This window comes from Marmota flaviventris, chromosome 2, assembly GCF_047511675.1.
Source record: "Marmota flaviventris isolate mMarFla1 chromosome 2, mMarFla1.hap1, whole genome shotgun sequence".
NCBI classification, from domain to species: domain Eukaryota; kingdom Metazoa; phylum Chordata; class Mammalia; order Rodentia; family Sciuridae; genus Marmota; species Marmota flaviventris.
Genome location: NC_092499.1, coordinates 50,535 through 57,776, shown reverse-complemented (window position 1 = coordinate 57,776; position 7,242 = coordinate 50,535). Strand labels below are relative to the sequence as shown.

The window sequence follows — 7,242 nt, the reverse complement described above, 5'->3', positions numbered from 1 at the left end:
ATTTTTATGACATTATCATGTTTCTAATTTCTTTTTTTTCACTCCAATACACATTTATTCAACTAAAACAAAACATCTTTAAAAATATTTTAACAGTGTACAAATATATTCACAACATAATCTGCTGATTAAAAGACTCCAAAAAAGTTTCCAGTACCTACAACAGAATTTACAACTGCCTACAATAATTTGTAAATTGGTTTAGTTTGCAGTTAAATGTATCGCCTTGTTTAAGAAATATTACTAATAAAAATGTATGATTTACAATATCCCCATTATAGCAAGAAAAAATAGATTCATAAAATGTCTTTAGGCATTTATTATGCCAAGTATTTAAATGATTATTTTTACTATGACATAAGAATAATATTCATTTAGTACTAAAAGATTTTATTAGTCCAGAGACCACTGAAGAGTTTCCAGGAAGTTCCAAAATAAAATATGACTATACTTTCCATGAAATAAATAGAAGAGCAGCAATCCCTGGGTATTCCTTAAACATAAACTATAAAGATTCCATTTATTATTTAGGCCTTAAGTATAAAAATAAAAGAAAATTTTAGAAACTAGTTAACACTACCAGCCTGAATTTGTTTTTCACTTGTGAATGTCTAAGATAAGCAATTTCAACATGAAGTATATATTTAAAATTAACAATTTTTTTCTTTTTAACTCATACACAAGCCAAGTGTTTACTCCTAATCATGGAATCAACTTATTTCTGAAAATAACCTATAGAAATAGTATGGAAACACACATACCTTTGAGATAGATTAAGAACATCCTATATTCTATGGATCAAAATGCAAATATCTCTGTAACATATGTAAACTAACACATTAATTTAGGATATACAGATACATTACTATATGCATACATATGTACACCATAAAATAAATTCTGACAATGTTCTTAATGATATCATACTTCCCAGCCTCAACTACTAGAAAAAGAAAATTAAAACTTTGTTTAAAAAAATAAAACAGTTTTTATAGTAACTTTGTAAGTGAAAACAAAACAAAAAACAAAAAATCAATGCTCCTTTTTGCAACTGGACTGAGCTCTAAACAATTAATAATCAAGAATCTCTTCAGCCATTCCCCAATATCACAAAAAACATAATTTTCTCTCTATTCAAGAAGTCTGTTCATTTCTGGTGTTTTGTTTTAAAAACTGCATTCCAAGATACCAGGTAGCCATGCTGGTTAAATTCTTCCGGCTGCCCACTTGCACCAAATGTAACCATACAAGTTGGCACCTGTAGCACCACACCCATGATAACCATGCCAACCATTTTACTCTGAAGGAGAAGAGAGCACTAAAGGCAAATATCACCCACAGCACTGGACAGGCAATTAGTCCTAACCAAAAGATTCTTGATTCAACTTCTGAAACAGTTTTATTCTCCTGAGGAGATGCTTTTCTGGACTCAAATACCCAATGACTCTTTCCATCCTCATCAATATGATTCCACCACCGAAGGCCTACCATCAGTCTCTACCTGTGACATTCTTCACTGCCCAAAAGTCACGTGACAACAAGATAATTGTCACCATACAGGCAATAAAGCTGCTGCTGAGCAATTCACAGAGAAGATAGACTGTAATGGCACTGACTCGGAAGAACAAATGGAAAAATGATGCCACTGGATGTCGGATTTTGGATTTTCTTGGTCTATTAGTTGTCTCTTCTTCTGCATCAAACAATGAAACCTCTTCAGTGTCATCATTGCTGTCCTGAACGCAAGGCTCTGCCAGCGTCTCCTATTCCTACATGATTGCAGGGTACCCCTACAGGGCAGGTCACAAGGGAGCTTAAGAGGTGCCCGGAGGCCGCACCCCTTTCACTTCCTCGCGTGCATGACGTGCAAGATGGGCCAAGGAAAAAGACCACCGGCACCCCACCCACAAACAGAGCATTTCTGCAGCCCAACATCGGATCCGCCCAGCGCTGGGCATTGGTTGAGGATGGGCTTCTCCTCTCCACACCCCCAAGCTTCCGGAGCTCGGGGATTCTTGGGTCACTCCTCTTAGGAGAACATCTCCGCAACAACTACCCTTGGTCCTCCATCCTTCCCGCCCACCACGCACTTCCTCAAGACCTACAGCCAGAGGGGACACAACACAACCACCCCTGTGCGCCCGGCTCACTCCACAAACCCTGCAGGAGGGACCCTTCCACCCGCCAAGCCTAGGCCAGCCGCTCTTCGTGCCCACAGCCCCTCACCTCATGTTTTTTAATTTCTTAATAATTTTCCAATCTATATTATAGCCATTTTCTCCTTCTAAATGGTCTTCAAAGTCTTTTTTATTGTTCTGAGAGGATATTTAATATGAATATACTTTATGATGTGACACATCTGGTCACAATAGGCTATTTCTATTGTAATAGTATTTTGATTCTTAACTGTTTTTCAGGCTTAACATTTTCCTAAGAGTGGTAATTGTTCACTTTCTATTTGATTACACAAATAAGGCACTGATTTTTTTAAAAAAAGAAATTTGTGGTGCTAGGGATCAAACCCAGGGCCTCCTGAATTCTGGATAAGGTATGCCACCACTGAGCTACATCCCAGCCCCATAGATTCTTTGTTTTTATTAGCTTTATGACTAGCTATATCAATGAGAAACTTACATAGAAATTCAACTACATTTGAAAACATTCAAGAGTTTGGGCATCCAATATTTTTTGTGATTTCTAAAATATAATTTCCCCATAAAACACAGGAATATCTAAGATCACTCATAAACCATGTTTCCATTGATGTTTCTCTAGTTTTACCACTTCTGAAGAACATCATGGAGGAAACTGACTTTCATATTCTTTTAAATTTTTCTTTTTTTAGAAAGCATCATATGTTATTGTCACAAATTCTGTTTACATTTTTTGTTTGAATATTTTTCCCAGTGGCAAATATTTGATGCTATTACTGTTAAAGGGTATACATAGAAACAAATGAAAGATAAGAATTCCTTGGGATGAATGATTCATTCACAATGAATCAATCTGCTCTTGTAACATATTTTTTTATCATGACTCTTTGAAAAAGTTCAACCATGACTTGAAATAGTGTCTCTAAAATGTAGATTTTTTTCTCTAAAGTTTTGAAATTTTTAGAGAGAAAATCCAGAACCTAGCAATAGGAAAATAAATTATGATAAATAAGTTTAACATATTATTACTTTAACAGAAAACATATAAAATAAGTACTTATCTTACATTATGTTAGTTTGACATATTTTTGTTATAAATGCTCTTAACAAAATGCAGAACTAGTTAAGAATGTCAATTATTAATAATTGACATTCTGAGTAATTAAATGAGCAGGTGTTTGAAAAAATATAGCCATGTCTTAAGATTTTATTTTAGAGTATTTTTATGTTTATGCAGAAATTGCAAAGAAAATGCAGAGATCTACTATGTAACTTCTACCCAGTTTTTTTCTCTTATGACTTACTTGAGCTATCTCAGATGTGTTAATTTCATACATAATTTTTTATGATAAACAGATACTGATATGCTCTTATTAACTAATATCTGTGTTTCCTTTGGATTCTCAGTACAGCCTCTTTCAGTTCCAGGACCCCATCCAAGATCCTGCAAGACAGTCATCCTATCTGCATAGGCTTTTCTTGGTGGCAACAGTTTCTCTGACCTTCCTTTCTCTGATGTCCTTGATGGTTGAGGAGGACCTGAAAGTTGAGGAGTACCTGTCAGGTACTTTTTAGATTTTCAGTTGATGTTTTTCTCATATGTAGACAGGTTATGGATTGGGGAAAGCAGATTACAGATGAAGTGCTGTTCTTCATTTCACATCTTCAAGGTGCTCACCTGACTGATGTAGTGTTTGCCACATTTCTCACTGTGAATTTATGTTTCTCTGCATGTACACATTATATATATTGTTTTGGAGTAAGTCACTATGCAGAGCCCCCTCTCAAGGAGTGGGAAGTTAGGCCTAACTCCTTGGGGGCCAAATGTTCACCTCAATTATTTGAAATTCTGCATAAGAGGTTTTTATTTAGCCTCTTTTGTTTATCTGTTTAGTCATTTATTTGTAAATAAATGAGCATCTGGATATTTACTCCAAGATTTTGTTTGTTATCCAACTCTATAGTACTTTGTTGCTTACTTCATTCCTACTTGAAGCCTTCGGGAATAGCTTTGACCATTCTTTCCACTGGGAGTTCTTTCTGTTGTTTCCTGTTTTCTTTTAACAGGAAAGAATAGTATAATACTCTTAATTAGGCCTTTTACACTTATAAAACATTTCACTGAGGCTTTAAATACAATATACTATCCTCATGAAGACTCTAACATATATAGTATGCACTGAAATAATATGAGTACGATATCAATAAATATCATTAATGATACCACTGGCTGATATCACATACACATTGAGACCCCTAGAAAATAACATGTCAAACCTTCACACTCATAAGATATCCTCACAGAGAACTAGGAAAAATATAATATCTTCATTGAGGCATTTGACACATATATGAAATCCTTGTGGAAGCCTATGTCACATAAAAATATTCTCAATGAGATCTCTAAAACTCACATAAAAACTAAGTTCTTTGACACCTATAATATTTTCAATGAGTCCTATACACATATAATCAATGAGGGCTCTGACATATAATGTCCTCACAGAGGTTTCTAACATGCTCAATATCATTACTGAGGCCTGTGTCAGTCATAAAATATCCATGAGAGCCTATGACAAATAAGGAAAAACCACATTGAGGACTCTGAAACACAATAATATTTTTATTCAGAGCTCTTACTAAACACATGAAACTATTTAAAAAGGCACTGTCTTTACTGAGGGCTCTGACATATAATATATTACTGACTGACTCTTTTGACAACTATAATATTCTCAGAGAAGCCTCTAAAACATATAATATCCTAAGTCCTTTGACACAAGTCCCATTGTCACTAAGGATTCAAATGCATTTAGTATTCTCACTGAGGCATGTGATCCTAATGGTATCCTCACTGAGGCTGTTGACAATAATGAAGTACTGAGACATCTGACTCAGGAATAGCCTTGCTGAGGTGGCTGGTGCATTTAAAATACTCCCTGAACCATCTAAGAGGTATAATATACTCCCCGAGGCCTCTAACTTCCTGAGGTCTTTGAAATATTGAATGTCTACATTGACACATACAGTATCTATAAGAGGCATACTGAGGTCTCTAATACTAACAATAAAGTATTGGAGACATCTGACATGAATAATTGGATAACAGAGGTCTCTTCCACTTAGAATGTCTTCTTGATGCCTCTGGCACTGCCATCATGTACTCACAGAGGCACCTTTCTATAGGAGAAAACTGAAGCCTCTGACAAGTATAATAAATTTACTGCAGACTTTATGAAATATAATGTCAAAAGTGAAGCCTGTGACAAACACTTTATATTGTCACTGAGGAATCTTCCACATATCGTCATTGAGGCCTCTGCAATTAACAGAATATCTGTACTGTGACCTTGGTCCCATTCATAATTGTTGGTGAAGCCTCAGATACTCTGGTAATACCCTGGCACTGGACTCTGACACTTAATATCCATATGAAGCCTCTGACACATAAAATAACCACACTCGGGCCTTGGATATTTTTATAATAGCCTCAGAAAGGTTTCTAACACTCATATCACATCCTCAGTGAGTCTTCCTCTAGTGCTAACATGAATCCTACCTGAGGCCACTGACATTCACACCCTATCTCATTTGAGTCCCAAAACACTAATGACATTCTTACTGAGGACTCTGAAATGGATATCATCCACATACAGGACAGTGAGATCAATATAATATCCACCCTGAGGCTTCTGTCACTCAGAAATATCCTAATCAAGGCTTCTGACACTCAAGGAATATCACACTGAGTGCTCTGGGGAACCAGAAGTCCACATAGATTTAGACCCTCTAGAGTCATCCAAAAGTAACTGAGGCCTGTGCAGGTAAAATGAGGTACAATGAGTCCTCAGAGACATATATGTCTCATTGAGGTCTCTGACACATATAAAATCCCAACTGAGGATTCTATCCTATGTACATTATGGAATGAGTCATTTGACCCTGTATTTTCCTCACTGACCTCTGAGAGAGATTCTATTCTCAGTGAGCCCTCTTACACATATTAGATCATCACAAAGGCCTGTGGTGTTAATTTCATAATCTCACTGAGGCCTTCCACACTGATATTCTCTCTACCCTGAAAACTTCATCCCATACAGTGTCCTCACTGGGTACCCTGGCACTGCCATCATTATTCTCAAGGAGGTCTCTGACACATTTCCTCACTGAGAACTCTGAGCCCTAAAATATATTCACTGAGGACAAAATCCTCAGGAAGGCCTCTAATATTCAGAAGTTTTCTTCACCTCACAGTCATATAAAATAGTAAGTGAGGATTCTGACACTTATACTATCTACCCTGAGGCCTCTGACACAAATATTTAACAATCCTAATTGAGGCCTGTGGTGATAACAAAATAAACTTAGTGAAGTCTGACACATATCACATCCTCACTGGGGCCTCTGACCTTGACAGAATATCTTCAGTATGTCCCCTAACAAATGTATTATTCTCACTCAGGCTTTTGATCCTCAAAGAACTTTCACATATAATATGCTAACAGAGTCTTCTTCTTATTACAGCACATATATATCCTAACTCAGGCCTATGGCACTTATGAAACATTCTTATGGAGGTCTCTGACACTCATGTAATATCCTTAGTGAGTCCTTCTCTGACACATTGGATACTCACTGAGGTCTCTGGCATTTCTTGATTATCTTACTGAGTCCATAAACACTCCTATTCTATTTATTGAGGATTCTTAAGTGTACAATATCTTCACTCTGATCTCTATTTCTCATATCCTCTCCTCCCTTGTTCCTCTGACAGTTACACAATTTATTCATAGAGACTTGTGGGACTCAAAAAATATCCTCAATCCTCTTGGCCTTCAGTGTATATATCAGCAAGAGCTCAGGCACACCTAAGAGCCTCACTGACAAAGATCCCTATTGTCTAAAATATTAAAAAAATCACTGAAGACTCTGAAAGTACCTTCCTATCAACACAGATCCTTCTGACACTTTTAAGTATCCCCTTGAAGTCTCTGACACAGACAATAACTCCTCAGAGGACTCTTACCCAAGCTGTACAAATGCTGAGGCATTCCACACTGTAATATCCTACTGAGGGATGTGACAGTGG

The 7,242-nt window shown here is 36.5% G+C and overlaps 1 pseudogene; it reads right to left on the bottom strand.

Annotated features, from left to right (window-relative positions):
- Nucleotides 1-1,080: 1,080 nt before the first annotated feature.
- Nucleotides 1,081-1,556, bottom strand: LOC139703241 (Golgi apparatus membrane protein TVP23 homolog B pseudogene; annotated as a pseudogene).
- Nucleotides 1,557-7,242: the final 5,686 nt, after the last annotated feature.